Genomic DNA, 26,180 nt, shown 5'->3' with positions numbered 1-26,180 from the left:
CTGCTCTGAGTGGGTGTTAAGTTGTCATGAAGAGTGGTATATAAATCAAATGTTATTATTATTGTTATTATTGTTCTTTGGCAGACAAATCAATACAGAAAGAGTCTTCCATTAAGGCAAAATGTTTGGGTATAGTGCGTATGCATTTTTGTTTTTGTTGAAATCATGCTCTTCTGCTGTATTCAAGATATTTGTATTGGTGAGGTGCCTTTTTCATTCATCTGTCACCCATACTGAGTGTTCTAGTGCATGTGATACAGACTAGTAACAGAACTGGTTTAGCATACTTGTGTCCTCTGATTGCCTTGCATGGTTCTCCCACTCAATCTGACATGGCCAACTCCTATTTACGGTAAAGTGCAATGGTGTCATGTGTCACGCTGAAATTTGAATATGGGATGGCCCCGGTGCACCTTCAGTATTTAAGGGAACTAAATACACCACTAGATATGCTTTGGGCAACAAACTAGTAAAGAAAATTCCACTTTTTCTGGTCTACTCTGGATACTAGGTTTGCATGAAATTTTAAATTGTGTACAATTAATGCAAAAGAGGGAGGGATTGGGATCATGCCCTATGGTATTTTTTAAAATATATTTTTATTTTCAGTTCATAGGGGGTACAGAAGAAAAAGGGTAAAGCGGGGGAGGAGGAAAGTTAAAACAGATATATAACTTTGTGCTACAAAGATTATAAAAATACAGAGTTTATAACTGAAAGTTTTCCCAATATTGGGATCATGCCCTATGGTATTGATTCCAACAGCCATGTCTGCCTTGAGTCCCAGCAAGAACTATAAGCTGTAAATAAATAAAATAAGTCGTTTCCCCATGTCAAATAGCTCAGCAGAGAGGTCCCCCCCCCTGTTTTTTCTGCTCCATGTGGAAAATTCTGTGCATGTGGAACAGTTAAAAAAAAGTGGGGAGGGGAGAACCCTGTGCTATTGTGACACAGAGAAATGACTTGAGGGGGAGCACACACTCCCCCTGCAGAGGCATTTTGAGACTGTTTGAGCTCTTATTTATTTTTTGACAGTCATTCCCCCAAACTATTGTGCGGTTGCAGGGAACCCAAGTTAGATCTGGAGAAGCCAGACCTAAGTCTTTAAAAATCTGCATGTCTAGCTTTGTCTTAAGCTGGGCCGATTCCAGACGGCCCTCCCCATGCCGAAACGTCGCGCGTCGTCGCACGGAAAACGCGAAATATCGCGTTTTCTCGCGCGAGTTTTGCACGACGTCGCACAAAACTCACGCGAGAAAACGCGATATTTCACATTTTCTGTGCGACAACGTGCGGCGTTTCGGCATGGGGAGGGCTGTCTGGAATTGGCCCTGCTTGGAAGTAAGGTCTATGTTATGTATTGGGTTGGCTTCAAGTAAAGCGGGGCTTCTCAAGTCTGCAATCCTATTGGGTAACAGAATTAGCAACAGCCAATCGATCCTCCTGGATGAGGCCCAATTGCCATTTGTAAATACATTACATTGTATCTAGTGCAAGCAAATGAAAGATCCTAGTTGCATGTGTTCTTATTGGAGGGTTACTGAAAAGGGCGTAGTTTTGGTGCATATATGTGCCTCTCCCAGGAGTGAGTTACTTAGTGGTGTTTGGCAATAAAAATGTTCTTATGAGCTGAAATCACGGTCTGCCTGGAATCACTATGGGCCAAGTCCCAGAACTTAATAGTCTAGTTATATGAACTCTGTGTGTAAGATCCACTGTGCTGTCATCAGTAGAATTTTGGACTAATAGAGTGAAATCTTTGTTTGACCATGATTTCTCTGGGTGCCCTTGGGCAAGTCAAGAGTTTTTTAGCCTCAATTCTCTAGTTATCTAATGGACACATTCTATATTAATATTTTAAAACTGACTTTTTAGAAAGAACAAGTAAACAGAATCCTTTGAGAAAGCAGAAAACGGAATCCTGCTGATGCTTTCCCTGTTACTAATTAGCAAACTCACAGAATGGTTGCAACTCAGTCATTATTATGAAATACCTTGAACATTAGCAAGTTCAATGGAAATGACAAATAATAACCCCTTTGTTGCATTTGCTTGAAGAGAAATGGGGAGAGAGAAACCATTATCTTCCAACACAATTTTGGAGTTACATTTGGAGATTTCCACAGTGGTTCTGCAGCCATACATTGTTCTTTATAGCTGTGATAGCTGAACATTTTGAAAGAAATGGAATTTCAGGTAAAGAACACAGAAGCCATGGATCAGGGCTGTTGTTTCTCACATTGAGCAGATTAGGAGAAGCTTATAACAAGTACTGTAATTTATAAAAATATATAATTATGGCCTGTAATGTTTTGCCCTATAAATATTTTCTGTTTTGTTTCTGCTGGTTAATGTGGGATTTTTGAATATATGTTGGTTAAAAAAATGCAAGCCTCTAAAGCAAAAAGGAGAGGGACTGGATGAAGTGAAGCACACAGTGATTGGATGGTAGCTGCACCCTAGGGAGTGGAGTGAACTGCATTTTTAGTCAGAATGCTAAAGGGAAGTGGGTCTGTCTAGTTCAGTGACAGTGCAATTCTAAGAGGAGTTATTCCAGTCTAAACCCATTGAAATCAATGGGCCTAAACTGCTTAGGATTGCACTTTGAGTCGGCGTGGAAGTCTCTGGGTAAAAGAAGAGTCATTCTATTATTTTGTGAGTGAAGAGCTGAGGGAAATCTTTGTGACTGAATCTGTGTATAAAAATTTACAGATCTATACCTATTTTGAAACCACCAAGCTTATGAGCCTATTCTGAAACCAATACACTTTTAAATACTCTACAACCATTACAAAATGTACTTATAAATAAACGTTAACTCTGGTTAAGTAAAACACCTGCTTCATCTTTTTTTTACCTCACAGCCATCCCCCTGAGCTGACCATTTTGTCATACATCTATCTATAGCTAAGTTTTCCCACACAATAAGTCAAACTGAGAGAGACCTAAGGCAAGAGCCTTTGGTGGCAGTGAAAATCTAAGGGAAATTTAAAGAAATTAGGGAGGTAGCAATATATAGGTCACTAAAGGGGGGCAAAACACCATATGGGCTAGCTAGAAAGAGAATAAGCGCAAACAAAAATGCCTCTAAAGAGTTATGCTTATGCTTTTACCGAAGTGGGGTGCAGACTTGACAGCCCTAGCTGTTTCACTCTTTTACATGATCGGTTGGGAGTCTTCCAATGGTATAAGGCAATGCTGTGAATAAATTGGTTTGGGCTAATGGTTCAAAATACAAGCATACAAAGTAGACATATGTTATCTTCCAAATCTGTATAGGAAATTCTATAAAGTAAAAAGTTTCTGTTTCACAATGTATTTTCATTTCCAGCATGAACTTTGCCAGTTGGAATATAAGGAACATACTTTGTTCCTGTTCCTGTCATATCTACAATCCTTACTACCTTTTTGTAATATAAACATGCACACTGAAGATCTTTTCAAATAATATTTCTGCTTCTGGTCTGCTAACTCAAGGGTAGTTACTAAAGCCCATAAAAACAGTCTTCGGTAAGTCTTGCTTTCTTAGATAACCTTAGAAAACAACCTGGGGATGCCAATTTTTGTTTCTGTTTTTTTGTTTTATTCCCCCCCATGTTTATTCTGAGTACTTTCAGAAGCAGAAAACTAAACAAACACAAACTATCAAATGTATTCCTTTTCATAATCCTCTTGAGGAACACTATAGTGCATAGTATCTCCATTTGCTTTTTAAGTTCATGTGATTCTTCAGCTTTGACTTTGCACTCTGAAGGAAGAAAAGGGACACTGTCTTGCTTGCAAATAAATACACAGTTGTTGCTTATTTTATCAGTATTCTTGTGAACCAATTGAATGTTTAGTATGATGCAATATGTTTATACTCATTTTGTCTGAATTATGGGTGTTTACGCTAATAGGATCAGTCCTGGTCCTTATATTGGGAGACCAACGGTTTTTTCCTCCCATTTCTTGTTCAGAGCTGTGTATTTATTTGTCACTGAAAGTTTTTCATTTTCTTCCTTATACGCACGGAGAAAGCATTCTATTTGAATAGTTTGATGTGACACACTGATGCATAGTTTTTGGTAACTATTTTCCAGCAGTTAGCATAAGGCAATGCACATTTTTCTTTTTGTGTGTGGAAGAGCCATAACACAATGCCTTTGGCTAAAACAGCTAGCCACAAAAGGTATGCATAACACAGCACATGTTTAAACCAAATCTGATTTCATCTTGGCCAAGAGTTGAAAATGTATGTTTGGGGCACAATCAAGAATATCTAATAATATTTACAATAATATTTATATTAAAAGAGGGAAATAAGAGTCATATGATAACAATAATGCTTTTTTCCCCTCCTTAATTAATATTTTATTTTTATATTGTAAACTGTTTTAGGTCCCTATTGGGAAGAAAAGTGACATATAAATAAATATATAATGCATATGGCTGGTAGAGATTTCTCTCTTTAGTCCTCAAGGCAAATCTTATTATGTCAAGAGCAGGTATTATGGAAGAGATATACTCCCTCTCTTCTTTCATGCAGGTAATATCATTTATAAGGTAAGCATCCCCCAAAATTCCCAATTTGTGTCCTATCTTTTTTGAGAGGGAAAAAATCATGTTCACATGGTTAGGCATCAGTGACAGAACTAGCGGCGTGCACTAAAACAATGGTATTTCTCAAATTTGGGTATCACAAGTCTGATAAATACTGGTATTCCTAATATTCAGATCCAAAAATACCAGTTTTGTGTTTGTGTTTGATTTTGTTTTTCTTTTCATGTTTCTCACAGGTGAATGAAATGGCACATTAGAAGAGCTGAACTGTCTGCTCAGTCACTTGATTATCTGATGTGGACTATAAGAGAATCATCAAGATTGGACTGCCAGTTCAGCTCTCCCTAACATGCCATTTCATTTGTCTGTGAGACTTGCCTCCTTCCCCTCTCCCTTTTTGGTCCAGAAAACCTGTGTGTGTAAGGAAGGGAGGAAGGAAGGAAGGATACAATGGCGAGTAGCTGGGGGACCTTGTTCAGGGGTCCATAGAACTGGACCCATCCTTCTTGAAACTTGAGGGGATAGCCAGCCCTCATTCCAGTGCAATTTTATTGCCTGTCAGTCCTTGGCAGGTAAATCCCTAAGTTCTTCCCAGCAATCACACAGGTGAATTGGTTGAAGTAACTTTTATTAGAGATCTATCAGGTTCAAGGTGCTCAGACAGTGAAATTGGCAGAAGTGACGTGTTAAGGGAAAGCATGGTTAGATATAGTGTAATGCCCCATCCCCAGGTTAGAAGTCCGTTGAAATTCTGACGCGAATACCAGAGACAAAAAAAATCACAGTTTAGGCTACATCTACAGAGTAAGCATGAAATCATCTCTGTTCCCAGGAGAAGCCTCGTTTATGTTAGGTGCAGCTGGTCTCAAGGCTGATCGCTTCAAAAGGGAAAGTATTCTGCTTCTTTGGGAGAGTGTTTAGGTTCAAGGTAGAGATTACACCCTTAATTTCCCGAGAACAGGCAAGGAGAGGTAATCAGAACTCTTCATAGTGTCAGAGGATCACTAAGTGGCATATAACATGCACATGGCATGTACTGCAGGCAGGCATACATGATGATATTGTCATTTTCTCCAAAAATGATCCATGCAGACCCCCAGAAAGATTCCCCAGAGAATAGTGGACCTAATTTATTTGAATATTTTCAGTATTAACTAGGTAGCCATTATCATTATATATGAGAATCCTGGATTTGATTGAGATTCTCATATATGCCCCACAAATACTGGTCTATTTTTGAACTGGATATAGTGAAGTTCACACCCTAATGTCACACACAGTGGTAGTTTCCACTGGGGATGGCATTTTGTGATTTCCTTGTTGTTGGTGCAGCAGCAGCAGGGCTTTCACAGGGCAGGTTTCCCAGGACAAATCCCCTAGAAGTGCCTACCCCCTTCCCTGGGTCACCAAGTGTCTTTAGCCCCTTCCCTTGTGAAGATGCGCCTTTCCCCTTATATCTTTGCAACGGAAGGAGCTAGAAGATTCCTTTAAAAATGAAAAGAGAGAATTCAGAGAACCTGCTACACTTATTGTTACAATGGTATATCAATATAGCAATATTCTAGTACCAATTTTTTAAAAAATTAAAAGCCCCTTAGTGGTGAGGTGAGAAAATGTCTGCTGCAGGGACAGGTCAAGAACTCACTCGGGACTTTAAAGCGTTTCAGTGTCTGCTTCCCATGTTTGCAGGAGTTTCACACTTGCAAGGTAGTTATGGGATACAGTTCTGATGTTTGTCTGAGGTATCCCCCATTCCTCTCTCCCTTTGGACATACTGCAATGTTATTTTGAAGCCGCTGACAAGTTGCACCTGGCCTGATTAATGACAGTGCGAACTCTATACTCCCCTTCTGCTTCTCTTCTCCCCACATCTCCTTTTCCCCAGGAGCTGATTGGTTTGTTGGGAATTAACCACTCTCACACTCCTCAGCTCTCTGAACTCTGTTTCTGCTATTTGTATCAGTAAAGTGAGATAAGGATCATAAGGCTGCTTCTCTGTTGGCTTCCTTCCTCCTAGGTATGCAAGCACTTTCTTATTTTTTCCCCCAAAGCTAGAAATGATTCCTAACATTGCTGTCTTTAAAAGCCAGGAAAGAGATAAATGGCTGCCTTTTCCCTTCCTCCCTTGGGATAGGTGCACACTCTCTTTTTTTTCAAAAGCAAGAATGGGTTGTAACATTATAACGTTATAATATTGTAACATGATAACATTGTAACATTGTTGCACATGCCTCCTGGCTTTCAAAGCCAGGAAAGGATTAAATGACTGCTTTTTCCTCCCTCCCAGGCATGCTTCAGTCTTCCAAAGCGGAAAAAAAAAGCGTTTTGCACAAGCCTTTAGAAACAAAGTTTCAGGGAAGCTGCCAGAAGGGGATGAAGAAGCAGCATTTTAACCCTGGCTTGGCTTTAAAAAAAATGAAAGTTGAACAAGCATTAAAAATACATGCTTTCCCCCAAAATTCCACCACCAATTGCCTCTCCAGTGGGCAGAGGACAGCCCAATCAGCAAAAGCGGGAGTGGGGGTGGGTGGGTTAATTCCAACATTGCAATGTTACTACTCATGCTCAAAGTTAAAAAAAAAAAGTGTGACGTGAATTGCAAAGCCCCCAAAGCCCAAAACTACCCCAAGGCTTCAAAGCTAGTCTAAAATCAAAAACAAGATGCCAAATCGAAACTGCCTTGGACAATGTGGAGCGTTGGTGTGCCATGCTGAAGCCATTGCGATCGCAGTGAATGGTCATAAATGGTGGTTTAAACCATAAGTGCAAAAAGGGCCAATGATTGTGATTGTGGGCTGGAACTTTCGAATTTTCCCACTTGCAACACAGCTATCCAGGCTTTGCTGCAATCTTTCCCAAAACTTTGGAGCAAAGCTGGTTAAGAAAGATTGGAGAAAAGGTGGGGAAATCTCTGGAGGTGTACAAATGCAACACAATGCTGTGGGGTAGCAGGAAAAATTTCACATCTCAAAAGCATTGAACTCAGGGCAGATAACCCATGTAGAAATGTCCAATGTTATTTGTATGATGATTGAGATGCTCCTTTTCCTTGCATCTGATGAAGAGAACTGTGATTCTCGAAAGCTAATGCTACAATAAAGTTGGTTAGTCTTCAAGGTGCTACTGGACTCTTTTCTATTTTGCTACTGCAGACTAACACGGCTAACTCCTCTGGATCCTTTTCCTTTACTACTCAAAGGCATTTGTCAAACCCACATTTCTGAATAACTCCAGATAGTTTCCAGTCTTATATAAGTTGTGTCTGAGCAAGTAGTTCTCTGGTCAGTTGCATTCCATACCCCTTATTTCCTTTCTCAAAGTTCCTATTTTGTGACATCTATCAGTTCATTTGCTACACTTTTTCTCTAGGCTTGTCAAATAGAAAAGAAAGGCATGTAAAATAGAAAAGAGATTCACTTGGGGATCTTTTTGAAGAGGATCCTGTTGATCTTTGCCTTCATCCTTTGTGCAGTCTACTTGGTTCAAAGCCCTACCTCTGGATCATTCAGATATTACTTTGTCTGGCTTTCAGTGGCATCTTAGACTACTGTCTTCAGGCTCTTCTGGCCTTCCCTTGCAGGAGTCTGATCTAATTATGCATCTGTAAGGGAAAAGTGCCATCAAACCATTCCCATGCCTTGCTCCCCCACTGGCCAGATAAGTGGAAGCGGGGGCAGGAGCAGAGGGTGAAAGTGGGAGATTCTCTTCCTCCACCAGGGGGAATGGGATCCCTAGCCAATTAACTAAGTGAGCCCTGATTGGCTATTGCGCTGTGGGCTGATGTATCCAGCAAAAAGATGGCTGCCTGGTAGAGGTGGGAATGAACCAAAAAAAAATGAACCACATGGTTCGTGGTTTGTTGCATGAACTGCCGCAAACTTTGCCCAGTTCATGAACTGGTTCATTTGGTTCATGAAAATATCACTTCCAGGGGCGTTCCCAAGCTCAGTGGAAGTCCTTCCTCTTCCAGTACCTAGAAAACAGATCAATCGGTGCCAGGCTGTTTGCAGTGACAAAGTGAAAAACAAACCAAATGAACCAGCCTAAAGTTCGTTGTGGTTCGTGGGAAATGTGCTCTAACAAACTGCCGGTTCACAAACTATGAACTGGCCCAGTTTGTGATTAATTTTGGTTCATATTTCGTTTCATGCCCATCCCTACTGCCAGTAAACTGTAAGATTCTCTCTGTCTATTCAGGATTGCTACACCATTATGTGTGAGAGATGACTTGTTCCATGCTCTTTACCATCAAGATTCCTAGAACTGCACGGCATGAAATGGACTCCTGTACTCAGCCTGTTGGTAAGAACTTTCCAGCCAATGAGCCATGTCAGAGAAGCAAGTTAGTCAGCTTTTAAGTATTTAGATAGATGTTTAGCTAGTGATATACAGTGTTATTTGTTTTGCTTGCTAGTTCATGACTCAAGACTGGTTTCTGCTCTGCAAACACTCTCTGTACTTTGTATCCAATAAATCTATTGTATTTTATTCAGCCTAGGTAAAGAATTGCCCCCCCCCCAGGTTGGAATAAAGAGACAGACACAGGTGTTGGATCTAAGGGCCACTTTTATTGATTAAACTCAATGACAACATTAACCATAACTGCGGCAAGGGAAAAGTGGTACAGGCCAAGCCACGGGGTCCTACCTAGACCTCTGCCTTGACCTGCCTGGGTGAGCCCCGAAGCCCTGGGTGCGAGCCCATCTGACTGGGCTCCCCTAGACCTCCCCTTTCAAGCTCCTAAGCCTCAGCCGTACAGCAGTGAGGAAAGGACTTGCACGTGGGGTTCCCCCAGGCAGTCTGCCCATGCACGCTGGCAGCCGTCACAAGCAGTACCAGCCGCTCCTAGCAGACCCCTCTTCCCTACCAGTAGGGAAATGCCAAGGGTGCTCACCGGCCCGCTGTTTCTAGACAAACTCTATCCCGCCAGTGACTCACTAACCAGCACCACCACATGCCAATTTCCACCACTCCAGTCCTGGTGCAAGGTAGGCAAAAAACTCCCAATCCCAAGTCCAATTGGGGAAAAGGAGGAAAAATTCCTACCTGGCTCTGAATACAGCAACCGGCTAATCCTGCACCAAAACAGGGTGAGGAGGGTGGGCCGAGCATTGCAAAGCACTGAGGCTGGGTGCGCGGAGCCGCCTAAACTGGCTGTTGGCTCTGCCCACCCAGAAACCCCCCGGATGCCCGGGAAAGAGCCTGCTCTGTCTCCCTCCTTCCAGGAGGGCAATGCACGGCCCCCTCTACGAGCAGCTGCAGCTGCCTAGAAGTATGGCCAAATTACTTGTTGCATGTGAACACACCCTCAGAGTGAACCTAGAGGCGGAAAATCCTCAAAAGAAACAAGGGCAGTTTCCACACATCTTACCTTTTGCCAGTATATCGTGGAAGACAGCATCTTCGCATGCGAAATCGTGCCAGGAAGACACTGTTATCGTGGAGTTTGTAGTCACTAAAAAGGTAATGTATACATTGAATGTTTGGAGCAAACCAGTAACAAAAAGTGTGGAAGAATTATCTTTGGGAACTTTATTCCATTCATTTCTTTATTCCAAAAAAAAAGCTATGTGATGTTTCTTTCCTCCCCTTTAATTCCTTCTCTCTGGCTGCTATCAGTTTAATTCCTTCTCTCTGACTGCTTGATTTCTGTTTTTAATTGACCTGAAAAATGAAATATGTGAAGTCATTACAGTGGAAACTGTATTTCATTCATTTTCCAGAAAGGTTATGTCCTTTTAGTTAAGAACATGAAATTCTGTTTCCCCATTTCCTAACAGCTTCCATCTTTTTTGGGCCACTGTTCTAAATCAGAGCTCTTCAGCCTTTTTGATCTGTTGGCACTTTTGCCATTTTGAGAACAAGTAATAGGTACTACCGCTAGAGTTGCCAACAGGCCTGGATAAAAATGTCCTGTGCTTTAATGTATGGAAATATGTGGCAGCTAAAGCTTTTTCACGACTTGGAGGTAAAGCAAGCCACAATAAGCCTTTATTAAAGGGGCAGGACTTTTTTTTTCTCCAGACATACCTAACAACCACCACAAAAGGCTGCTATAAGAACACACCCAATGACAAAATGGTTTCCATGGGGGCTGGAGACAATCCAAAAAACTGGGACAGTTCCAAACTAAGTGTCCTCCTGTGATGGAAGTAGTTGTTTCATAATGTGTCATCAGTGAAATCCTTGAAATTCTGCTGGGCTCTTCTGGAGAGCCTCCTCCTAACATGGAGGAAAGTCATTAGTGGGTTTGTACTTTTTGGAAAGGAGGAAGTGGACGCCTGGCAATCATCTTGGCATGGCCCCATGTTGGGGTTTGCTGTAGATAGTAGCCCAGTTTCATGATTACATCAGACAAATATCTATTTTAAAAAATCCTTTCCCCTTTTTCACAGAAATAGATAATGGGGAATCTTTCAGGGAGGAAAAAAAAATAGCTGACTATTAGCTTTTGAGTTGGAAAACTTCTTCCTTACACTTAATCAGAGATTTACAACATTCTACTGCTGGAAGGTTAGTGACAAACTCAATGTCTGTGACATTGTGAATGGCATGGTTATACAGTACATGTTCTAAACATGGTTGATGATAGCTTAATGGTGGTTATTTATTTACAGTGAACAATGGCTGTTTTGACAGCAATGGCAAGTGATAAGATGTGCACGAGAAGCTTTGACCAGGGTAAAAAAATACGTTGTAAGAAGTCTAGATCTTTGCAAATCAGAACTGGACTGGCTGTATGGTGTTGACAAAACTTGGGCATGGTTTTTCCACAGCTGCACAATCTAGCTTTGGCTTCTAAATAGACATCCCAGACCCCTGGTAAGGGTGGGGGATCCCCGCCCCTGCTCCCCCCACCCCGCCCCCATGTACCAAACCGGCGGGGGTGCGCACATCTTCCCTGTGGGCTCCCCCGTGGCGCTACGCACTCCCATGTGCAGCAGCCACCAGGATTGGGCCCGTTTTGGCCCAGATTGGGGCTGCTGTGGAGCACGGGAGTGCTCCTGCACTCCACAGCGCCTGAAAACGGGCCCAATTCACAGCAAAATGGGCTCGTTTTCAGGCTCTGCGGAGCACAGGAGAGCTCCTGCACTCTGCAGAGCCCCAGAACGGGCTGGATCTGTGACAGAATGGGCCCATTTTCAGGCACTGCGGAGCACAGAAGTGCTCCTGTGATCCGCAGCGCCTCAAAAATGGGCCTGTTTCAGTGCAGATCAGGGCCGTTTTGAGCCCCTGTGGTGCCTGGACATGCTCCCAGGGGCTGCACGATGACGTCACTTCTGATGTGAAATCATCACGCCTGTGGGGGGTGTGCATGTACTTTGCGTTTCAGCACGGATCGGGCCTGTTTTTGAGGTGCTGTGGAGTGCAGGAGCACTCCTGCACTCCACAGCGCCCAAAAATTGGTCCGTTCTGCCATGGATCGGGCCTGTTTTGAGGCGCTGCAGAGTGCAGGACCACTCACTGTGCTCCGCAGTGCCTCAAAAATAGGCCCAATCCGTGCTGAAATGGGCCTGTTTTGAGGCACTGTGGAGTGCAGGAGCACTCCTGCGCTCTGCAGTGGCTCAAAATGGGCCCGATCTGTGACAGAACGGGCCTGTTTTCAGGCACTGTGGAGCGCAGGAGCACTCCTGTGTTCCACAGCGCCTCAAAAATGGGCCCGTTTTAGTGTGGATCGGGGCTGTTTTGAGCCCCTGCGGACCCTGGATGTGCTCCCAGGGGCTGCTCGATGATGTCACTTCTGATGTGATGTCATTGCGCCTGTGGGGGGGCATGCGCACACTTTGCACACGTGCACCCCCTCTCCCCCAAGGTAAGTGCCAGGCCCTTATCCCCCGCCCGGAGGTTGAGGGGGCCTGGTAACCCTACTTCAAACTACCCTACTTCAGTCCCAGTGACAGCAGGCAACATAAGCTGAGAGGCTGGAGTTTGATTCTAAACTGATTCCTATATAGCTCATCAGAAGCTGATGATATTATTTATCCAAGGACTTTAATCATCTTGCTTATTCAAGTTTTTTTTCTTAATGTTTCATTACTTTTATTTATGTTTGTGATGGTAAGGTAAAAATGCCTGTTAAGGGTGCCAAATGTAATTTGGCAGTTTTGTCCAGTGTTTCAGTGTGAGTTTGGAGAGGGTATCAGGCAAATTAAATTAATTTGAATGAATGTTGTTGAGCCTAGCCTTACTGTAATGGGGATAAAACGGTTCTTTAAAATATAAGATTAAATATATGCAAAATGAATAATATATTGTAGCTCGTCTTCTGACAATGTCAATCATTTTATTTTGCTTTGCTGCTAGGGTTGCCACCTGGGTTGGGAAATTCCTGGGGAATTGTGGGTGGAGCTTGGGAAAGGCAGAGCTTGGGGAGGAGAAGGAGTTCAGATGAGATGTGATGCCATAGGTTTCACCTTCTGAAGCCTCCAGTGGAAACGATCTTTGTAGTCTGGAGATCAGTTGTAATTCTAGGAGAATACCAGACACCACCAGGAGATGGGCAACCCTATCAGCTGCATTGGCTTCCACTATATTCTTGGCCAGTTCAAAGTGAGGCCACTCCCATATATGCTCCTGTTTCCTTAGATCTGCAAGGGAGCTATGGGTCCATATCCGTTTTTTTGTAGAGCTGAGAACTGTAGGGCACATGGCCACACTTCCATTCTTGTACCACTCACATCAAGGATTACTTTACCACCGAACAAAGTATGTTTGATTCTTTCTTGATTGGCTTCTCTGCCAATGTTAAACCTGACTTTATCAGAAAATATTCCCTCTGGAAAAGGAAATCTTTTTTCTTTCTATATTATCTATGACAATTTTTCCTGGTTGTGCTCCCCCCTCCCCTGTGTTTTTCTTGTCATGCTAATAAGAAATATATACGTGTATGTGTTTTCCTGGTTTATTTCCTGCTTTAGGAGATGTTGTACAGGCAGGCAATTCCATCAAAATATTTAATAAATACAATAGTAATAGACTATCCAGGGGCACTATTTACAGCAGCATTTGTTCTTTTCCTTTCTATTTTTCAGTGAGCATAGCTGGTCAACTAACAGGTTCTACACAGTGAACAAAGAAACAATTTCATGGGCTTATGCACTAAAGAAGTGTGCCAAAGGCACAAGCTCTTTTTGCAAATAGATGGTCTGGATCTAGCATCACCCACCTCCAGGTGAGGTCTGGAGTTCTCCCAGAATTCTTAATGATCTCAAGAAGGCGGAGAGGAGTTCCCTTGGAGGAAATGGTAGATTTGGAAGGAGGGATCTATGGTATCACCCACTCCAGCTCCCTTTCCTCTCCAAACTCCACCCTCCACAAGCACTTCCCAGAAATTTCCCAATCAGAGTTGGCAACTCTGTCTTCCTATGGGGTTTTGACATGGATAGTGGTGGTGAAAGATTGGAAGTAGGTATTATAATTCAGTTGAATCTCTAAACCAAAGTACTCTTCATAGTTATTACTGCTCTATTATTTCAGTAAGTAGTGGCATGTAACTGATTTAACAACATTTATTTATATACCAACCTTCAGGACAAGTTAAGGCCCACTCAGAGCTGTTTACAAAGTACTTTCTTATTATCCCCACAACAAACACCCTGTGAGGTGGGTGGGGCTGAGAGACCTCCTAGAAGCTGTGACTGACCCAAGGACTCCCATCTGGCTTCACGTGGAGGAGTGGGGAATCAAACCCAGCTCTCCAGATTAGAGTCTTGCACTCTTAACGACTACACCAAACTGGCTTTCCTAATATGCTTTAGAGTGAATTTACTTTTTATTGTGCCCTGACCTGGATAGCCCAGGTAAGCCTGATCTCATCAGATCTCAGAAGCTTAGCAGGGTCAGCCTTGGTTAGTAATTGGATGGGAGACCTCCAATGAAGACCAGGATTGCAAAGGCAGGCAATGACAAACCACCTTTGTTAGTTGCTTGCCATGAAGACCCCTCCAAGGGTCATCTATGACTTGAGGGCACTCTCCACTACCACCATTTCCTATTGTAAAGCTTGGAGTAACTCGATGTTCATCTAGTATGGTTCACAAAGAGATCTGAGGGTGCCAGGACAGAGCTCCTAGATCAAAAAGATTCCCAAGAGGACTTAGGGAATGTCATATGCATACCCTCCCCCCCAAAAAAAAACTCTATGAAAGGGGCTTGAGACTATTCTAACACATCTGGAGAAAAGCATGGCAGGGACTTGAAAACCATAGTCATACATATTCCCAATTCCTAAGATAAGCATAATTTGAAAGCAGGGGTGCCATCACCCTACATTTTGGATATAATAACTTTGATTTTACTGGAGAATAAATATAATCATGTGTCACCCTCAAAGTTTCCCCAGGCTTGAAGTAAAATAAGCCTATCACATGAAAACACATGCCATAGCCTTAATAAAAATATGACAGTATTAAATGACTCTTGTGTGGTAATGGACTAATGGGATTCAAGCTGAGTAACATGAATGAGTACTGGAGTTGTATAAAATGAAGGCTTCCATTAGCTGAGCTTCTGTGATAGTCACCACATGTCAAAATGGTTTACGTTTCATCAACCCTTTCCTGAAACCAAAGTAGTGTGGATGTGTCAATCAAAACACCCAGGTTAACACCTTATGTACTTCTAAACTCCAAACAGATAGAATGTAAATGTGCCTTAATCACACATTATGGTTCAATGTCTGATTTTTTAAAATAGATTTTTTAGTTGATTGTATTTCTAACCACTAATGACAGGAGTAAATGAATCCCTCTCTGAAAAGGACAATGCATAGTTAGGCTGTCATTCATGGTTTGGTATTCATATTACCTTCCAAGTTAGCCTTTGTTGCTGTGTCATTCATTTCCTATGACATAAATGACCATAATGATAGTGTTTTAAGGGGGTCTCAATGTGCACAGTAACCTCATGTAGGAATCAACCTGTGGCATCAAGCTCCTCCTGCTGTTCTAAGTGCAGGCATTGAAATGTATGTATAGAACCTATGCGTTTACCTGTTTTTTCATTTGTTTGAGAACCCCACACAATTTCCAGCAGTGTGGAACAGTTCGCTATGTGCATTCTTTTCTATGTGCAAATGTATACATTCCAATGCATGTACACAGGGTAAAGCAGCTTGATGTTAAGATCTTGTCCCCAACATATTCATTGTATGCAGATCTGGAAAAGGCTCATACAGTATCTAATTATAGCTGTACTCAAATTGGACTCAAATCAGTCTGGAACGGGCTGCTGCCACACGAGAGAGCACTCCTCCACGTGGAAGAGGCCCAATCCTGGATGCTTTGGGTCTGATCCTGGCCGTTTCGGGCCCAATCCTGGCCATTTATGGCCAAATTGGGCTGAAATGAGCCTGAAATGGCCAGGATAGGGCCTGAATCGACCTGTACTGTAAAAGTAGGGTGTTTATTGATCAATGCTCTTGATCCACGCCTGTCTGGCTTTTAAAATCATGCCAAGAAAAGTATTGAAAATGTTACTTAAAACTGTTAACACCTTTCTGACTGATGGGGCTCTCCATAGACCTTTGAAGGAAGCAATTATTAGTAGGGGTATGTGTAAACAAGCTGCAAAAATCATGAAAATAACTGTTTCTGGGTCTTAGTTGTGACTCTCTGGAGTGGAAACACTAGTCCTGGCTGCCTGGCAGTCATGAAACTCCTCCCTGGAAAAAATCCATGTTTTTTTGGAGTTCCAGTGTTTACCAGCAATGCAGCATGAGCTCTCATTTTACTCTGAATCTATGCTGATTTCTTCCTTCCAATTTTATTGTTGCAAGGGAAGAGCAAAGAGTACTCCCAGCCAATCCAAGCTGCAAAGAGCCTCCATTCTACTTCTCCTCTTCACTCCTCCTTGTGGGCTGGAGATTTTGTTTTCCTTGTAAAAGCAGAAATGCCTTGGACTGCTCAGGGGGCCATAGAATTCAAACACATTGCCTGATTTGCTTGAAACGGGGTTTTTTTGAAGGAAAGGGAGAAGACACTCCACTGCAGTTTTGGTGACATTTGATTGAAAAACAATGACTCCAGCCATCCTCCAGAAGTCCCCCATAGAAAAACATGGAAGTGAAATGATAGGGGGCAGGACATTCTAGGGAAAGAGGTGGGGGAACTCTCACCAGGGGCAACTCGTTGGAGGAGGTGGCACCCCTGTTACTACATGTGTGCATGCACAGTGCACACGCACTCCCAGGACTGCGTGATGATGTCACTTCTGGGAAGGAACATCATCATGCAGGCTGTGGCCACCCTGGAAGTGCTCCCATGCTCCATGGGGGCCCAGATTGGGCCAGAATCGGCCAGGAACGGGCTGCTGCTGCATGGGAGAGCACTCCACCTCCCAGCAGTGGCCCAATCCTGGCCATTTTGGGCCCAATTTGGCCTGGATCTGGCCGCTGCCGGACAGGAGAATGCTCCCCCACTCAGTAGCAGCCCATTCCAGGCCATTCCCCCATCGTCCTGCTGCGTTTGCTTCCCCTGCCCCGCAGGAGCAGGCTTACCTTAAGTCATTTGCTCTAGGGGAACTGATCTCTGTCTGGAGATCAGGGAGTGGGGCCACTACACACAAGATGTGCTTGAATGCTGTTCTGGAGCGTTCTGGCAGAAAAAAAAGCCCTGATCAGTGCTGTCGCTTCCTCAGGGGGCCACAGAATTCTAATGCTTTGCCCAATTTGCTTGAAACTTTAGGTTTATTTGAAAGAAAGGGGGAAGACACTCTGGTGCAAGCAGAAGGACATTTTTTTAAAAGCTGAACAGGTGATAGTAGTGTTGATGTTAGATCTATCAGTGATACAGTTCACCACTCTGTTCTTATTTATTGATTTGGAATATAGACTTCACATTAGTGGAGAGGCTCTGCTAAGGGTTTAGTCTATTTTTGTCTGATTGAACATGAAGAGGGTCTACCAGAGGAGCAGAATCAACAAGTTGGAATTTGTGCCTCAGGGTTCCATTTTGTCACATATGGTCTTCAATATTTATTTGAGGCTGCTGAATGAGATTGTCTGGAACCAAGGGGTTGCTTGTCACCCCCTCCACCAGCTCTGTATTTCATTATTTAAGCCTCTGGATGCATCCAACCTGACTCTGACCCAGTGTTAGGGGTATACATTCCAAAATTCCCATGCCAAAAATGTACATGGATATTGCTGTATCAGGTCGTTACTTTGACTCTCCAGGATGGTAGGACAGATCCAGAATTCTTAGGCATTGTGAAAAATACCTTTCACAAAACTTTTGTCACTTTCCATTTTCAAGTGCTGTCAGTAGCAGCAGGTATCTTGTTTTTCTTTGTTTCTCCTGCTTTCTCCAGCAATGGCATTTCTCCCTTCCAATTGGATCCTTGCATGTGATCAGGAGTAGAGTGCTCCCAGGTAATCATCTTTGGAGACAAGCCCCCAGAGAAAGAATTTCCATGGAGGTGTCTGTGTTGAGGTGTGAATGCTGAGGCAATTTCATGTAAGTAACTACCCACTGAGGGTTCTTTGGGATTAGTAAAAACATTGAGGGAAGGGAAGCAAGATTTCCCTCCTCAATCCGTGCTACCTCTCAACAGCTAAAGCAGCTTCTATAGCTTTCATAGTGATGTTCTTGGAGCTGACATGTAACCCTGATCAAAGCTGTGCACTTGGAAAGAAACAGACATATCACATAGCTTAGCCCTTGGACTTCCATGCTCCAGCCCTTCACCACTGCCTCCTCCTCTTCCTCCTCCTCCAGGAATTCCTTAAATAATAATGCTAATTAAAGTACCCATTCAGTGGACACCAGGCATGTGTCTCATAGCAACTGGATGATTGATTCATCACATGCAATAATACTCATGCATTCTCTTTTTTTAATGAACTCTTTTCAAAGGGATGGGGAGAGGCTTTCTGCAAAGAAAACCCTTACTTTCTGAGAGGAAACAATGGATGGCAATGAGGAAGAATGATAAATGCAGAGTTTTCATCAAAAGTTAATGTTTTAATTGTCTTTCAGTCACTGTAAGATTACATTAAAAAGAATGCAGACAGGATTTTTTTAAAATGCTAATGAATGGCACTCTTATATCAGGCCATTGCCATTTCCCTCCCAAAGGAATCAGTGGAGAAAAGTATGCCTGTGCTGAGGGGCACGTACTTCAGAGGTTTGTACAACTGAACCCTTTGTCCATTCTGCTTGAAATTTAGAGGGTCTTTAGATTAGAGAGATGACTATGAGCTGTGCAAATTTGGTGCCATTATCATTAAAAATAGCTGCCACGGGCCCTTGAATTGGTCCTTCATTGGAAATAATGGTCCCAAAACATTATATTTATTTTTAAAAAAATATTTATATGTCCCCTTTTCACCCAAAATAGGGTTCCCAGAGTGGCAAATTTTTTTAAAACTTATAAAACATTAAAATAACACACACACACACAGAGATATGTATGTATGTATGTATGTATGTATGTTGGTGAAAAGTGCCGTTAAGTCAACCTGGTCTTTATTGGAAGTCTCTCATCCAATTACTAACTAAGGCTGACCCTGCTTAGATTCCAAAATCTGATGGATTGGGCTTGCCTTGGCTATCCATGTTAGGGTAACATGTATATATAGTAGAAAAGAGCAAGAGACCAGTAGCACCTATACAACTAATAAACCAGGGAGGAGGCCAATAAGAATTTACAGGAGGTATGCCCAATGAAACAAAAAAGTCTTCAAGCAAGGCCTCTGAAGATGGCCTCTGAAGATGGCCAGAGTGGACAGATAGGTTCATATTTGAGAAAGCAGTCCTTAATGTTTACTAGTCCAAAGCCAGATAGGGCTTTAAAGGTCAATACTAGCGGCTTGAATTGGGTCCAGAAGTAAACTGGGAACCAACGTAGATGGAACAAGACTGGAGTGATATGGTCGCTACACTCTGGCCACAGCTTTCTGCACCAATTGCAGTTGGACAGTCTTCAAGGGCATACCCACATACAACACATAGGCAAGAGGCTAAGGTGAGGAGCAACAGTCCCCCAGCACCACACTCTGAAACCTACCTTCAAGCTTTCAGTTTCTGAGATGTCCTGGAGAATTACAGACCCTGAAAAAAAAGACTAACAAAATTTATTGTAGGGTATGAGTTTTTGTGGGACACAGCTCACTTTTGTTAATCTTATAGGTGCTACTGGTCTCTTGCTCTTTTCTAATACTAACAGTGCAATCCTAAACAGAGTAACGGAAGTAACTCTGCTTCTGATTGCACTGTGAAGTAAGCAAAGGGTGCTTAAAATAGCTCAGCTTGTTGAAAACCAGAACTATAATTTAGAAATTTTTGGCCTTTTGTAAATTCAAATACTGGTCTTTTGACTTCATTTAGGAGCTGGGAGGCAAATGTTATTTGGTCTGAAGCTAGAATTACTTTTAGAAATTTTCCTTGTTAAAATGGAGTTAACAAGGAGAATCATAAAAATGGAAGGACTTGTGTCCAAATAGGCTGCGAGGGCCTTTTTCTTAAGTGGGTTTTCACTGGAAGCATTTTGTATTCTGTAGCTGAGGTTCTTGCTCACCAGTGAATATAACACTGCTAATGGCAGTGACACACTAAAGTACCTGTTAAGTGCTGTCTCACTTCACAAGAAAATTTAATTTGGAACTGTTCCTGGATTATGCATCTGCCCCTGTAATTTACAGCTCATTGAATAAAGCTAAATAGAAGGGAGGAAATGTGGGTGATTAATTAAGGAAAAGGAAATTAGTCTCTCTTTCTGGGTAACAGTCTTGGGTACGTTCTCCCTCCTTCTCACTATAAAAATCCATCTGTAGGCCAGGTAGTTAATAATTTAAAAATGAAATGCCTGCTTTTAGATAAGCACGTCCAAATGAACGCACCAATTGCCTTGGTGTAAGATGTGCTGTACAAGACTTGGTTGCAGAGCGAATTCACTTGCCACATAGTTTGTGTATGTTGTTTCTTTTCCAATTCTGTATTTCATTTCCACTCCTCCTGGTAAAGATTCTTACTAACTTTAGATTAGTTCACTCAGGCACATTCCACATGCATGAATATGAGCTGAATGCAGCGTGATTTTCATGTGCTGCTTATGACATTTCAAAGGAGCCTTGCTGGCTGCTGATGGAAGCAGAATGTTGGGCTAGATGGGATTTTGGTCTGATCCAGCAAGGCGGTTCACATGTTCTTGAGAACTAAAAGCATCCTTGGCCTGTTGCTGTTCAACGTGCCTTAAAGGGGAAACTGGATTAAGATGGATTAAAAGAAGGATTGGCACCATTTCATTGATTTATAATGTATAGGCTGCCCCCGCCCCTTGAGACTGCTCATGGTGTTCATCTGAAAAGTTTTCTGTCAATAACTATAATTCTGTTTATAGACTGTGCCTGGCAATTGGTTGGAGGGTTGGGTTTGAGGGAACGTGGGGGATGACATCCTGTGTGCTATGATGTCACTTCCAGGAATTTGCTGGAAAACATATAGAGTTGTACTATAGAGTCTCCAGCATTTCCTAGAGCTACCTTGCTTTATTTCTGGGTTTCTCCCAGAAGTGATGTAGTAGCACAGATGTCACTGACATTTTAAATATTTATTCCCCCCCCACACTGCCTTTTGTAGCAACGGTGGGCAAAGAGGGCTGCCAGTGGGAGGCCTCCTGCCATAGTGGGAGGTCTGGCAGCTCTATCTGTTGAACTGTGTGACCTCAGATACAGAGAGCCTAGTTTTCTAGTTAATGGTCAAAAGACTGATAGTGTGGTGTTCAGTTGACGTTACTTCCATCTCAAAATGTTATTTTGTGAATGAACCTTTTGAGCCCCCACTGCCTACAGTCTTTTGCACCAATTTCTTCTGATGTTGTCTAACTATAGTGTTTTGAGATCTCTGGCTTTCCCTCTTCTTAATTATATGTAGTTTTTCCTGTTGACATACAGCCAAACTACACGAGACACTTGAGACATGTTCTTCACGTATCGAGTCCTGCAAGGTTCCCTGGGAGGGGTAGTCTTACAAACAACTTGATGAGATTCTCTCCCGGGGAATCTCTCTCTCTCTCTCTCTTTCAAAAATCCACTCCACTCAGGTTTTCCTCCGGGAGCTGAGGGTGGGGGGGAGAGAAACAGATGGACATGACAGGAGACAGGGGAAAAGCTGAGGCTTTTTGCAAGAGAGAGAAAATCCCTTCCATGGCAATTCTCACTTCATTGTGATTGTCTATCCAGCAGCTCCTTCTCTCCTCCTTTCCATCTCACCTCCCATCCCCGCTTTCCTCTTTTTTAAAAAAATGTTAAGTCCATTGAAGGATCTATGAATCACAGGTTTGAAAGAACCAAGGAGAAGTTTCCTTTTTATTCTTTTTGCAGAGAGCTTGCGTAAGTGAAGTTGTCTGACCTTAGTCAATTTCACCTCCTGGCTAAGAGGAGGCTGGTCAATTTCATCCCCTAGCTAGGTAAAATTGACAACAGTCCTCAATTTAACTTGCACAGGGCTCTCTGTAAAAAGAATAAAAAAGGAAATTCCCCTTGGTGCTTTCAAACTAGGTATTCATCGAGCAGCTGATCTTTGTAAGACTACACTTCCCTGCGAACCTTGCAGGACCTGACATGCACCACACATATCATGTAGTTTCCCTCATAGAGTAGAATAAAATTACTCATCTCTGAGCTATGCTTTTTCATTGTTCCATTTTGTTGGATTTTTCACCAATGACTTAGATGGAAATTCTTTCCTCACTCTATGTGGCATCACATGACATCTTGCATCTTACAACAGACTCTGGGAAGATGAAGTCAAAATTTATTGCACATGTCAATCATTGATCACTCTTTTAAATTACTGATAACAACCCTTTGTATGCAGTTCAGGAATCACTGTGTTAAACTATGGTATGGCATCTTTATATTTTATTTATTTCTGTAGGATCCTGTATACAATGCTTTCACATTTCAAGACAGTTTTACAACAACATCCATCAAATACATAAAAATGAATGAGAAAAACCAGAAGACAGTACAAAAAAAATCTGAAACAGCCCAAACCATCAAAAGTGCAGATGGCCAACAAAACTTCATTTGACAAACACAATAAAAATGTTGCAGTTTCTATTTAAAAAGATAAAGCCATGTGGTGTTTTTCTACAGAAAGGCGATTCCAAAGAAACCAGGAACAGTAATCCCCCGCCTCCAAGCTCTTGGTCTCTCACCATTGCATCAGTAGTGGAATTACTGCCAAGAAAACCTGTTGTCCCAATCTCAACAGGTATGTTTAAAGATAAACAGAAGCATCTTGAACTAAACATGAAAGCAGATTGTCATCCAGTATAACTGGTACCAAACTGTATATTGGTGTGCTGCAGGAATGCCTCATTCCTGTAGGTTTGTCTTGCTGTCTGCTAGTTGGTCATGAGCGGGGATCCAACCCCCCCCCCACAAGATGTTTGGCTGCCCATGGGGCCTGATCCTGTTTATCAGGCAGCCCCCCTCTTCTTAATACTGTCATCTATGCACCTTCCCTCTCCTCTACTGAACAGTACCACAACCACCACAGCTTGGTGAGGCCACCCAACATCTCTCTCTCCTCCTCTGCTGATCACTACCACTGCTCTTCAGGGCTACATGTATTCATTCCCCCACTGCAGCTACTTGAGGCCAAACATATATAGGTGGGGAGGTCCAAGGCTTAGCCTACAGGCAGCTCTTCCAAGTCCTACCCCAGCATTCTAACCACTATTCTGCTCTGGTTCTCATTATCCCATCCTTATAACAGTTAATATGCTTTACACAATTTTAATGCAAAAACATCTGTCAACATCAATGTTAACATTAGCTTTACTACTGAGATTCTCTCTGTAGGTCACTCAAGTTTAGGGAGATGAAATGTTAGCCAGGAAGCATAGCTTTAAAAGACAGAGCCAAAAGCTCTGTCAATTTCCCCTCTCTCCACAGGGCTGGCAGAGATTGCTCTTCAGAGGGTTTGTTAATTTCATCTTTGCCTCCGGGAAGGCTCTGTCAATGTCGTCACCCCCCCAAAGTAGGTGAACTATGCTTCCTGACTACACTAGAGTAGGGGTGTGCAATTCGGGTATATGATACCCGAAAAAAACCCGAAATTCGGGTTGTTTCGGGTTCTCCTGAAACGTTTCAGAAAACCCGAAACGTTTCGGGTAATCCAAAACAGCGATTTCCGAAACGTTTCGGGTTGTTTCGGGTTGTTTCGGGTTTTTCAATGGGAAAATGCCTCCGTCTTCCCGGACGCCTGGGGGAGGCATTTTCCCACCAAATCAAGCCAAAATTGGTGGGGACCTTCCTCCAACCCTTCGCTAACAACCCCCCGAGTTTCAGACCGATTGGACTTTGGGGGGCCATATTATGGCCCCCCAAACCAGGTCCCCCTATCCTCGCCTAAAAAAGGGAAACGTGAACGTATTTTTAGCTTGCTGCTGCTAATCTTCATTATTTCCTATGGGGAAAAAATGAAGAGGCAGGCTTGTCTTGCCAGGGGTGGCATTTTGCATGCAAAATGTCCCCCAACCCTCAGGGGCCCTTCTCCCACCTTTCCTCCCACCCCCCCACCAAGGCACAGCCTGCTCCCACTTGGGGGGGCATTTCATGGCCTCCCCAAGTAGGTGCTCTTTTCTCTACTACTTACAGCTGGGGGAGGCTTGTCTTGCCAGGGATGGCATTTTGCATCAGCCAGCAAAAGGATCAGCCAGCTCCCACTTGGGGGGGCACATGTCATGGCCTCCCCAAGTAGGTGCTCTCAGCCCCCAAAGTCCACCCCCTACAGCCCCACACAAACCCAATTCCCCCCCAGCTGCCACACACAGACCCAAATCCCCACATTAGCCCCTCACAGACCCAAATCCACCCTCAGCAGCCCCACACCCATAACCCCAGGAACAGGCTGGCAAAGGCCAGCCCTCTCCCTTTGTTCCCTATGCTGGGAACTTCTAAACTCTCTTTCCCTGGGCAATTCTGCACAGCCCAGGGGTGCCACAATGGTGGGCACACTTCTGAGTGCCAGCTGGTCCCTGTGAAAGAGCACCTGAACCACAGACACCCTCCCTCAAATTCCCCCACCACCTACAGAGATGGCTGGCCAGCCAGCCCCATTGTTCTCTATGATGGGAACCAACTGCACAACAAAGAATAAAACATGAACAACACAAATTAAAGTTTTTAAAAAATTATTTTCTCCCTTTCAAAGTACAAGTAAGCAAAGCATTATGACACATTACACCAGCAGTCCCCCACACAGAAAAATTAACACAACTCACTTAACATCAGAGAATCACAAAAACACAATTCCTGTCAAAAAAACTTTATTTCTTGAACAGCTTTAGGTTACACAGCAGGGGGGGCACACCAAAGGGTATTCCAGCATTCCACCTCACAAAAATAACACAACTCACTTAACATCAGAGAATCACAAAAACACAATTCCTGTCAAAAACACTTTATTTCTTGAACAGCTTTAGGTTACACAGCAGGGGGGCACACCAAAGGGCATGGCAGCAGTATCTTACACAAAAATAACACAACTCACTTCACATTAAAGAATCACCCCCCAAAAAATGCTGTCAAAAGCACTTTATTTCTTTAACTGCTTTAGGTTACACAGTAGGAAGGCACAACAGGGCATGAAAGCAGTGTACTACACAAAAATAACACAACTCACTTCACATCAGAGAATCACCCAAACACAATTGCTGTCAAAAACGGTGAAGTGGGTTGTATTATTTTGTGTAGTACACTGCTATCATGCCTTGTTGTGCCCTCCTACTGTGGAGGCATTTTCCCATTGAAAAACCTGAAACAACCCGAAACAACCCGAAACAATACCAAACTGCTAAACCCGAAACGGCTTGCCGTTTCAGATTTAGCTGTTGCTGAAACAGATTCTTGTTTCGGGTATACCCAAAACGAGAATCCCGAAACAGTGTGCCTTTGCACACCCCTACACTAGAGCATTCTTGTGTAAGTGGTCTCATGTAGAGAGACTCTAAATTTTGTTCATTTTGTTGGTGAAGCAACCATTACAATTTCAGTGTACACTCCAGGAGAGCATAAAAGAAACTCCAACTTCCAAATCAAACTACAATAGCCATGAAATTTGCTAACATACCTCTGCACTTGTTGATATTTCCAGGTTTCCTTGGAAAGTCCTCAGAATGTAATTTCTTGCACCAGAACTGGTACCTATATGCTATAGCTCTTGATGTTCTGTTCCTCTAATGGACGTTCAGCATTTATTCTCCACAGGTGCCTACAACTGTGAACAAGTCATGCAAAACTGCATAAGTGGAGGATTAATATAAGGCAGTCTAATTTTAGCAAACTTTAGAATGATGGAGAACAACCTGTCTCTTTCCAGGAAATGATTTCATAGTGAAGAGGGATGTAGTAATCAGAAAATAATGTTCTAAATTAAAATAAATACCATAGGGTAAGACATTTCACTCTGCTTTATTTCATAGAAAAAGTTTTCATTTTCATACTGCCAAGGTCACCAAAGTGCAATCCTGAGCGATATTCCACCCTTCTAAGCTCAATCAAGTCAATGGGCTTCAAAGAGTATAACTCTGCTTAGGATTGTGCTTTAAGTCTGTATGAGCTATCTGTATAATAGACAAATTTGTATGATAATAAATGATCGACTTGGATTTTGGTGATTTTTTCCTGC

Source organism: Eublepharis macularius, chromosome 6, assembly GCF_028583425.1.
Source record: "Eublepharis macularius isolate TG4126 chromosome 6, MPM_Emac_v1.0, whole genome shotgun sequence".
NCBI lineage: Eukaryota > Metazoa > Chordata > Lepidosauria > Squamata > Eublepharidae > Eublepharis > Eublepharis macularius.
Note: the sequence above shows the minus strand (reverse complement) of the source record.